Raw genomic sequence first — 12,415 nt, 5'->3', positions numbered from 1 at the left:
AATTATGCCTTCTTTTCTGGCTTAGCTTCCCCAGTGATTTTACCCACACACCGCTACTGCATGGTACAGGTGTCTTTTTCTTTTTCTTTTTTTTTTCTTTTTTTGTGGGAATGGATCAGCTTAATATTGCAGATAGATTGTATCTTCAATCAATGTAATTGTCTGCATCACTTCCAATCCCCCATGTTTTTTCTATTTTTTATATATATACTCCCCTTTATTACTTTTCAACCCCACCATCCTTTCCCTACTTGGAGTAAATTAGTGAACAACAATGCCCAGGCCTCTACTTCCGGTCAATACTTACTATCTACACCTTATGGACAGAGTTAATTTTACAATAATTCTATTATATATTTGATCCTGAACTTCTTCTACTCTCAACCTCTCCGATCATTTTCATGGTGTCCATCTGGTTTGCTTCTATATGCCATATCTTTCTAACTGTGCTCCTTCCCAAAAGCTCCCAACATACAACCTATATACTTATTATGGACACAGTATGCTTACATTATTAGCTATCTTTGTTATTATTTGTTGTTATTTGTTATTAGTCCCATCCTTCAACTCTATTCAATACCTCCCATCTATCTCTTAACACCATCCATATAGGATTTCTATTTGCCATATATATTTCAACCGTACTGTGATGTTTCACAAAAATTCTGAACCTCTCTATTCTCATTGCTTCTACAGATTGTGAATTAAAAATAAACATTTTTGCTAAAAGTATTATTATATTATTGATTGATTGACTATTACTTTTCAGATCACCCAGTAATGCTATCTGCAAGGTTAGTTCCAGGTAAATATTGCAATCCTTTAGCCATTCCTGGACCTGTGTCCAAAAACAAGCTACAAATGGACAGTACCAAAACAAATGATCTAATGATTCTGTCTCTTCACAGCAAAACCTGCAGAGCTGGGAAGATTGTATCCCCCATATAAATAACATTCTATTGGTAGCAAGAATTTTATATAATAATTTAAATTGAAAGATTCTAATTTTTGAATCCGGTCTCGTTTTTGCGTGTCAGTTCATAAACACTATGCCATGGGATCGGTACGTCAAAGATCTCTTCCCAACTATTTTGCAATCTATATGGGACGGCTGTCAATCCTTTGGTCCTTAAGTGAAACTGATATACTTTTTTATTTATCACAGTTTTCCTTAACCAATTATGTTCTTTAATGCAAGGCCGACAGACAAGTTCCTTACTTTCTCCCCTTCCACTTTCCTCTTCCACTTTTGCGGTAAGGCTGCAATTATTTGGTTGTAATTTTGGGTAGAGCAGACATTTCCATATGTTTTTGTTAGCTGCATGTGCGACATAACTCCACCAGTCCTACCGATGATATCATTTACGAAGAATATACCTTTTTTAAACATTCTGTCAAAAAATAAAGGTTTTTTGTCAATTAGTATATTTGAATTTAACCACAATATTTGTTGCATTATTTGTTCTGTCGTTTCTGGAGGATTAAATTGAAATTGCAACCAACTTTCTATGGCTTGTTTTAGAAATAGTGAGCTGACATTTGGGAGATGATTTCCTTTTCAAATAACTGAAAGTGAGAGGTTGTAATCTGAATAAAGGGAAAAAGGCCTTTCTTGAACATTGGGTGAGACAATCTTACTAATTTGCTTGAGAACCAGTTCGGATTTAAGTATAACTTTTGTATGACTGAAGCTTTTAGTGATAGGTCTAATGCTTTAATATTTAATAATTTCTGTCCTCCGAATTCATATTCATTATATAAATATGCTCTTTTAATTTTGTCTGGCTTGCCGTTCCAAATAAAATTGAATATTTTTTTCTCATATAATTTAAAAAACTGTTCGCTAGGCGTAGGCAAGACCATAAGCAAATAGGTAAACTGGGATAATACTAAAGAGTTAATCAGGGTGATTTTTCCACAAATTGACAGGTATTTTCCTTTCCATGGTAGTAAGATCTTATCTATTTTTTGCTAACTTTCTATAAAAATTTATTGAAGTGAGATCATTTATTTCCTTTGGGATATGTATTCCGAGTATATCCACATCACCATCAGACCATTTTATTGGTAAACTACATGGTAATGTAAAAATTGTATTTTTAGTGATCCAATACGTAATATAGTACATTTGTCATAATTTGGTTGTAATCCAGAGAGGTTAGAAAATGTATCTAGATCCTCTATGAGGCTGTGGAGGGATTCTAGTTGTGGATTTAAAAGAAAACATGAATCATCAGCATACAATGACACCTTTGTTTTTAAGCCCTGTATTTCTAATCCTCTGATATTATTATTGGATCTGATTTTAATAGCTAACATCTCGATGGCCACAATAAATAGATATGCCGATAGTGGACATCCTTGTTTCACTCCTCTTGACAGTTTAAAACTTTCTGAGAAATAGCCATTATTTACTATTTTACACCTAGGGTTGCTATACATGATTTTGACCCATTTTATATGAGATTCTCCAAAATTGAAATGCTCCAGGCATTTATATATAAACCCCAGTCGAACTTTATCAAATGCCTTTTCGAAGTCTGCTATGAATAGCAGGCCTGGTTTCCCATATTTTCCATAGTGTTCTATTGTTTCCAATACTTGCCTTATATTATCTCCAATGTATCTTCCATGTAAAAAACCTGTCTGATTAGAATGAATAATATCCGACAATACCTTTTTAATTCTATGCGCTATACATTTTGCTAGGATTTTTGCATCACAACACTGAAGTGTAAGGGGCCTCCAATTTTGTAAATGGACTGGATCTTTATATTTTCCACTTGTAACAAATAATGAGATCAGACCTTCTTCTTGAGTGTCAGATAATCTACCATTTACATAGGAGTGGTTAAAACATGCTAATAACGGTCCGCTTAGTATATCAAAAAAGGTTTGGTATACCTCGACTGGTATGCCATCCAACCCTGGAGTTTTCCCGGACTTAAAGTCTTTAATTGCATCCAGAAGTTCCTCCTCTGTAATTCCACCTTCACATGAGTCTTTCTGTGTGGCTGTTAATTTGACATTATCAATAGAAAAAAAATCTCTACAATTAGCTTCAGTTAGAGGAGATGGAGGCGACTGAAAAGAAAACATATGCTTAAAGTACTTTGTTTCTTCCTTCAAAATATCATTTGTTGAATTATGGGTGACTCCGTCAATTGTAACCAGTTTCATTAAGTTATTTTTGGTAGCATTCCTATGTTGAAGATTAAAAAAGAATTTTGTGCATTTTCCCCCATATTCCATCCAGTTTGCTTTATTTTTATAATATATATCACTTGATCTTTCTTGAATAAGTTTCTCCATTTCTTTTTGTTTTTCCTCTAATTTATTCTGAGCCTCTATGTTACAGTTTTTATTGCCATCTATCTGTTCTGTTAGATTTTCTATTTCCTTTCTTAGTATAAACTCTTTTGACCTAAATTGCTTTTGTTTTCGAGATGAGTACTGAATTGCATGGCCTCTAAAGGCACATTTAAAGGTGTCCCATACAATAAGGGGATTCTTTGTTTTAAGCCCATAACCATGTGTTTTAGGTGTATACTTTTGTTTCAAAGTAGATTTAAGACTGCCAAGAAACACTCTGTGTGACCCTGATTCAGTCCACTGCAGTAAAAGGTTACTAATTAAGTAAGGTCATATATAAGGTCACAAAAAGTTTGTGACCTTTTACATTGTTAATAGGACTAAAAGATTGTACTTAATGGGTAATCATTACATTTGGCAGATATTCAGATTGAAACCTGGATGGATTCCAAAAAGGAAATCACCAAAGATTCACTATTTATTGAAAGTAGTCAAAGTCATTCTGATTGAATTCCATCACTTTCTTCACTCACAGAGGAGCCAAAGTTTGATCTTTACTAATTGATATATCGCAGCTCTGCACATGAATCATAGAAACCCATACCTTGGGCCAATTTAGCTGTTCCACTCTCTGAGTTTTAATTGAGCCCACATTAAAATGTACTTATAAAATAATAATGGGCTCCCTTGCAAATGAACCTATCCTGATATTGCGGTGGAAAAATGTGCATATCCACAAGCAGTCTGGGAGTTCAGAAATCAATATAGATGATTAATAATATATGGGCTACAGGAATAACTAAACTTTGATGCAAGGACTCAGTCAGCCTTGGCAAACGAAAGGTGCAATTTCGCCACAATCTAAATACAAGTTGCCTGGATAGGAGTTTCAATTACCGGGATTGAAATAATAATGTGTTAAAAATTACACTTTCAAATATATGTTATTTAATTTATTTTAATTGAATACATTTAGGGATGAGTCCCCTTTATTCCAACATTAACATATTGCACCAATTTGCTAAATTAAAATGGTATTTAATTTATTGCATGCACCCATTTGAATATACAGATTGTCTGAGTTCAAATGATCAGATCGATAGTGATTTCCCACCAGATAGAGTATTCCAGCACAGTGATAGTAGGCTACTATTGCATTTAAACACATTAAAATTAAAACATTACAAAATTGTTGTAAAAAATTAAGTAATCCATACAGTCACATAAGGACTGATGAGCTAGAATCTATCAATTCAGAAGTCAGGTCAGATGATCAGCTATTCATTTACTAAGTATCTGTAACAGACACCCAATAAACTAAGGCCTTGTGTTTTCTCAATGGTGCGATAACACACCAACGACACCATTTGCATTACGATGTCTTCTTAACCCATACAATGTTAAGGTCATTCACTAAGAAATATTAATGAATAGCAGCACAGAGATTTAAAGAAGTCTCCAAATGATCAAATGTCATCTAGAGAGACAGAGAGATACCGGTACACAGACAGCAGGTGGGCCATTTTGAGTGTGTGATTAGAACCTATTAGCCCACTACCCACGGATCTCAGCCCATGCCACCTGTACAGCCCTGGTACAGCAGGCACGACACCATTCTGTTATTTGTATGAAGTCTACACATTAAGATGCAGCTTGCATAATAAATTAATGGCATTCATTTGAAACTCCTTGGTGAGTTGGTGGAGTCTCGGACTGCTGAGATGAAATTATGGCCATTACGTTCTTGACATCCTATTGCATCTTGGGCATTGCCAAGGCATTGTCAACAATGCCCAGATTCCGGTCTTGCTGATAATGAATGCACTACAATATGTAATGACTGAGTAATCACATTATTTGCAGCATCTACTTTATGCCGATGGAGATCTGCATCTGTGGTCCTTTAGTAATTGCTGGCCGAGAAGCGAAGGGGGAGGATTTGCATCAGCACAGGGGAGTTGCATTGCAAATGATTATGGTGAATAGTTTTTGCAACAGGCATGTCCAATCCAATAAAGTTAATGATCTTGAAATAAAAATACATAACAAAACAATTAAAATTCAGCTGTTTGCTGTCTGATGGATTTGGTGGGGGTGTAGGAATTTCTTTCACATTATTTCAATGTAATTAAGGTTTTAACTTTTCAGGACATCCCTGTATCATTTCTGCCACTATAAGAGATCCAGGACTGCCCAATTGGGAAGGACACCCAAAATAAATAAATGCAGAAGTTACACCACTTACAAGAATCAATATACATTGGAATCAGTGTCTAGTTTTCTATTTCTTCCCAACTTATTTTGAAGAGTATAGCAATATAAATTCCTCTCCTTACGTGAATGTGAATGTTCTATAGCATTAGCTAGATCACAACAAACTGTTCAGGACCTGTTTTTATTGCAATAAAACAGCGTGGATGCTAACAATGCACCACCACTAGCACTACAAAGGCTCTCTGAAACAAGGCCCTGTACAGTATACTACCATAGAAACCCAAAGTTACTCTATTCCTCCAGCAGAATACGCAGTGGTCTACCCTCCCTTAATACTCTTGTGTTTTAGCCTCATAACTGCCACATAAAGAACACTTGCACTTTTTTGTTTTCACATTTAATTATACTGGCTCTATGATTACCAGGTAAAACAAATTATGTGCTTTGTTGGCAGCAGATAAATCTTGGTCTCAATTTGTTGTAATGACCCATGTAATTTTTAAGCTGTGCCTACATATTGGCTCTTTTAACGTGTATCATTAGTGGGGTTGTATATTAGATATACATTCTGTGGCTTAATTTGGTCTCGCAGGAGCACTTGTAATGATGCAGCTGCTTGAGCTGGGATACGGGACACCTTTAATTTATTTATTTTAAATATTGTGAGTAATTGAGTTCTTGGGAGATGTGAGGAAAGCACGCTGGTAGGGTCGGAGCCTTTGAAAAATTCATTACTTCTGCAGCGCAATCTGTTGAGGAAATTAATAAGGGAAGGTTAGAGAGGTGAAGGAAAAAGCAAAAATGTTCTGCAATTTTTGCACATCTTCAGTGTGGCCTCTTCTAGCAAAAAATGACAACAGTAAGATACCATGACACTTTATGATTTCTAAAGGTCTATTTATTACAGACAATCAAATTGTTCCTATGCCACTCAGACTCAGACCAACAGCAGGTAATGACATAAATCCGCTGGATCATTAACAGATGATAAAAACATTTGGTAACAGATTGAGAGAGGTATGGAAGAATCTATTATTTGCCTTCGTTGAGCCAAAATGATGCGGATAATACTTGATATACATTCCAATTGATGTGTGCTCTGTGACTGAAGGAAAAAACACAACTGAAAAACAAGCAGGGATTACAAAATTCCACACAATGAAAGTATGCTTGATCTCAATAAGGCTTAAGCTTGTCAATGTCCCTGTTGACCTGAGAAGCTTATGACTTGTTTACTGAGACATATACCTTGTAGGAATCAGAGTGAAGCTGAATAACACATTGCATTAATTTAGAATCATATCCCAAAAAGCATCTCTTGTTTTCCTCTCAGTCTTAGCCTATCTTTGTTTTAGTACAAGGGACATGCATCATCACTGCTCTCCGACACTCTCAAACCCACATCCTTGAAACAACACAGCAGAGCACCCTGCTTCCACAGTGTGCCAAACCATCCTCAACCATAGCACAATCACACCCATGGCGCTGCAGGCTGTTTCTCAGCAAAAACATTCTCTCCCTCCTGCTTGACCACGGCAGGATTGATAAGCGCGGCTGCCTCGGTGCGGTGGATCCTCCGGGAGTTGGCTTTGGACTGGGGCCCAAATCAATGTGACCTAAATTCAAATGCGAATTAGAGGGCTGTCAGTGGGAAAGGACACTCTGGAAATGAGCTAAGACAGTGTGAGGCCCCCGGAGGATCTGGGCAGCAGGGCCTCGCCTCCGTCGGAGCGCTTTAATGAGTTCCAAATGGACGACCCAGGCCCATGCTCTGGGCTCCACGCCCATCCACGTCCTTCCTGCCGGTCAACGCTCTGGGACGGCTGACCCCGACGGGGGAGAGGGAAGGCGTGAGGCCCTGGAATTGGGTACAGGACTGGGCAGCTGGAGGCACCTGTCCGGGGGTGCTAGATTGCCTGCAGTTTCAGAGTGCTGAAAGTTGACCCACTGGACCAATCATTATGATTGACAGGAGGCTGGTGGGAAACACCTAACTATCCTGTTGGTAGTGTTGCCACATTTAGCTGATCTACTTACATTATAACACTTTGTATTTAGACTGCCCAACAACATAACCTTTTTATTCCACTGTTAATAGCCTTGAAAGTCAAAATAAATGTTTAATACACTGCTCTGAGGAAATACAGTTTACAGGCGGAAGTAATGTTAATCTCAGCTATACAGTACTGTATCTTTCCATTAGCCAGTTTGCTCAGCCTGGTCTCATAGACTAGACGTAACATAGTAAATGTAAATCCGTGAACTCAAATTAGTATGATATGTTACGTTTGGTATGGTTACATAAGACAGATGGTTTACTTAAAGCCAAAGCGAAAGTAGCTAACGTTAGCCACCTAGTCACCTAGCTAGAATTTGTAAGATATCATTTGGTTTTTAAATTCGTAACATATTGTACATTTTGCAAATTCGTAACATATAATACAATTTGTAATTTGTAACATATCATACGAAATGGGTGATGGAGATCCACAAATTAATACATACCATATGAAACGTAACTAAATGTAATGTCTAGTATTGACATGCAGAATAATATGAAATGCTCTGAGACTAGGTTTGCTAGCCAAATCGCTAGTGATGCAACAGCAACATTTTTGTTTGTGAACTACAGTAGCCACTAAATGACTGCACTAGAGTAGTTACAATTGACAGGGCACTAAGTTCATAAACTTGGTAAAAAATCTGACAATGCAAAACGTTACCGCTAACGCTTTCAGATGCTTGTTTTTCTATGACTCTGTGCGTTATCTCCTTGCACAGGCACATCGACTTCTCCTAAACTTTGTTGTTTACCTCCAACAAAGCCCGGTCCCAGAGCAGCCACTCTCTACACTAGCCTCCTATTCAGCCTGGCTGACCTGCTGGGTGACAGAGCGAGGTGTAGTGAGGTGTTGTCCAGAACCCAGGAGGATTGTGGGAGCAGAGGGTGAGCAGGGGAGCATGAGAGGCAGAGGTAATTAGAACGCTGATTCTGCATGTAATCAGATCTCACACACACACACACACACAAACACCGGCCTCTTCCTATACATTAGGTGTGTGTGCAGTCCATATGGGATTGCAGGGGGCTTTTGATTGTCTTCAACACAGCATATGCTAATTGTTGATTGTCTTCAATATTATATGCTAATTGTGGGAATTAGCATAATTCATTAACATTTGGGCCCTAATTACACAATGAAAAAAGACGATCGCTGAAACAGTGTTGTGTGCTTTGACTTCCTAATGTATGATACGATTAATGCTGTTCTTATTTGCATACGGCGAAGGATCTTGAAATATTAAAAGTGATTAGTCCCTAATCAAATGTTTTTTCTTCCTTTTTTAAAGATGTTACTTTGTTGCCCCTCAGGTAAGAGGAGGAAAATCTGTTGCTTGGGTTTACTTACATATTTATAACCAACAAGTATTCTTTAAAATGCAAATGACGAGGATCACAAAATCTGTGTCTGCAATTAACTGGTGCATCATTTTTGGAAAAGATTTAGAGAAACAAATGAATGGAGATGACTTTATATCTTTGATGTCTGCTGTTTAGCTCGCATTAATGAGACTCACAATGAGAAAAAAACCAATTGCCTTAATTTCATCATAATTGTGGTCATGGGCCTATCATAACAGTTAGTTCCCTACTACGTACATTACCACATGCCTAATGGCATTCTCCATACCATATCCATATCCATAGACATTTTGGACAGTGTGCATTCCCCCCTCGCTATCTCTGTTGTCACATCCACTTTACGTTTGAATACACAGTTGCTTTTGCTCTCTCTGCATTGCATTACAAACATATGCTCCCCATGACCTATGCCAGTAATAAGCTAGTCCTCTAACAACAGTAAGCGCTGCTTGTTTTCTGCTTTCTCTGCAAGGCACCTGGGCCTGACAAGGGCAGGATTCCAGGGCCACACAGAGGGGCCCCATGAGGTGGGGCCAACTCGGAGGTAATTGAACAGAGGCTCTGTGAATCTGCTTCTCATCCAGAGGCCCCCTAGGAGAGGGAAGGGGGGAAGAATGAGAGTTTTAATGAATGGAGACTTTCATTAAAATGATAACTATTTCCTCCGAGATCACTTCCAATTTAAATGCAGGGGAAAAAAGATAATTGAAAGATCTTGGATTTTTCTGCCATTCAAACTGTAAATTTGAATCTCGGCGAAAATGAAAAAATTGTTTGTAGCTATGCTGACTAGTTCCAATTACTTCTCTTTCTCTGTGTTTAAGCCATGAGGGATCTCAACTGCGAGTGCTCATCCGTTTAACCACTCAACCACAGCAGACGGTTGAAAGTGTTTCGTAAAAAACCTCCAGATCACTAAGGTTCATTACTGTAGAGCTGTTGGTCATTGGCAGCACACTCAAGGAAACACTGTGAATTTTAGGCATGCCAGTTGATCCCCCCTCAGTGTGTGCGTGTGTGAGTGTGTGTGTGTGTATGTGTATGTGTGCCCTTACAAAAAAAAAACACATTAAAAATCATGGGAAAATAAAATGGGAAAAAACAAGTGGTTTTCGGACATGTGATATTTCACGTTTTCACATGGGAAAAACAGACGTGGTTTCCCATCATTTCACATGTGATATTATGTTTCACATGTGTTTTTGTAACCAGCAGGATTAGAACCCAGGGTTCCCACAGGAGAAGCTAATGTCTTGACCATTAGACCAAAAGGGCCAACACTAATTTTGAAGTTGAAGGCTGGGCTACCTCACAAAATCAGGTAAATTGATAAAAACATTTTCTTCAACCTCAATGTCAACTTGTTTTGACATTGCATTGTTGTTTTTAGCTGTATAGATTATGTATTTTGGATGTTTTCTGTGTATTTTGAACGCTTTCAGACAAAGCGATAAAAGAATGTGCACTAAAATTATAAAAAGTTAACTTGAGTTAACTGATTAACTCAGTTAATTTTAACATTTTAAACAGGATAAATAAGGACACAGGAAGAGCTAGCTTCTCTGTTCTCTTCACTGGGCTTCTTCCAACACTCACTGACCAACATATGAAGAAGAGAGGCGTGCGCCTGCAGCAGTAACACTCCAAATGGATGGCTCAGAAATAATACATTATTATCTTTTAATTATTGTACTCAGGTAGGCTAAGTTACCTTTTTACAGAATGTCATTACAGAATGTGCTATTCCACATGTGGAAACATTGCTACATATGTGAGGAGAATAACACTGTTTCACCACCACATGTCAACTTGCAATTAGACATTTGGTTCTAACATGGAGTTTTCTAACATATGAAACTGCAAATGTGATTTTTTACATGTAATTGTTTTTTTCATGTGGAACCACAAATTTCACATGTGCAACTGCAATTCACATGTGAGGTGAAAACATGTTTTTCTTCTCACATGTGAAAAGATGGTGTTACATGTGAAATATAAGCAGTGTGTGTGTGTGTGTGTGTGTGTGTGTGTGTGTGTGTGTGTGTGTGTGTGTGTGTGTGTGTGTGTGTGTGTGTGTGTGTGTGTGTGTGTGTGTGTGTGTGTGTGTGTGTGTGTGTGTGTGTGTGTGATGGGAAATAGCAACCCAAGTACTCTTGGTCCTGTGCAGTTCAGGTTGAGTTCTGATTCTTATCATACAAGAAAGTGCATGGCTGATGGCCATTACCTTGCTTCTAGTGGCTCACAGTTGTGTTCAGTTAGCATGACATTTTCAAGTAGAAGTTTAATGAATTGACAGAAACCCATTTAGTATGTAATGTTTATGTAACTGCTAATTAAAACCAATTATGAGCCATATTATCATAGTGTCACACTTGAGGGAGAGACCATTAAACGCCAAGTCTCGGAAGTCCCAACTCTCCCACACAAGGGCCAGGTCATGGCTGTCAGTTGTTACCCCATGGATTTATAAATGTTTTAATACCAAAACAGAATAAAGAACTGTGGTGAGAAAGTAATACTACTTTTCTTGTCATTTTGGTAGATGTTAGTCATGATCCACAAGTACAATTTTCACCCCATACTGTGAGAAATATACTCTGCACAGTTGCGTGTCAAACAAATGAAGGAAACAACACAAACTTAAAAGTAGTCCAAACTCCAGCCTCCAGGCATAATCTTCCTTCACTGTGCCATTCTCACAATAGAGTCAGGAGTTGCATATTTATCCAAGAAATGAGTGATCATCAGTGGAGGCTGCTGAGGGGAGGATGGCTCATAATAATGTCTGTAATGGAGCGAAGGGAATGGCATCAAACACATAGAAACCATGTGTTTCATACCATTCCACTAATTCCACTCCAGCCATTACCACGAGCCCGTCCTCCCCACATAAGGTGCCACCAACACCCTGTGGTGATCATAATATCATCCTTATTTGTCTGAACAGAAACGCCAAAACCATCTTGCAGATTACTCCTTGATGAGGAAAACGCAATTAAAATGTCAACTAGGTTTTATTAGATTCTGCCCACCCTGCATGGTTTAGCAGCCCTCTGAATCCGAGACGCACAGTGGATGGATGCCATGCCATAGAGAGAGGTGATACCAACGTTGGATAATTGTTGCCAAAGATTACACTTATCGTCTCATTAACTGCCTCAAGTGCTGCCTGTCTTATACCCAAATGTTTTCAGTTTCTCAGCTGGATAAAAATCCATACATACAGTGCATTTGGAAAGTATTCAGACCCCTTGACTTTTTCCACATTTTGTTACATTACAGCCTTATTCTAAAATGTATTAAATAGTTTTTTCCCCCTCATCAATCTACACAAAATACCCCATAATGACAAAGCAAAAACTGATTTTCAAAAAATAAGAAAAAACATCAAATTTACATAAGTATTCAGAATCAGTACTTTGTTGAAGCACCTTTGGCAGCTATTACAACCTCAAGTCTTCTTGG

The sequence above is a fragment of the Coregonus clupeaformis genome, chromosome 2 (assembly GCF_020615455.1).
Source record: "Coregonus clupeaformis isolate EN_2021a chromosome 2, ASM2061545v1, whole genome shotgun sequence".
NCBI lineage: Eukaryota > Metazoa > Chordata > Actinopteri > Salmoniformes > Salmonidae > Coregonus > Coregonus clupeaformis.
Note: the sequence above shows the minus strand (reverse complement) of the source record.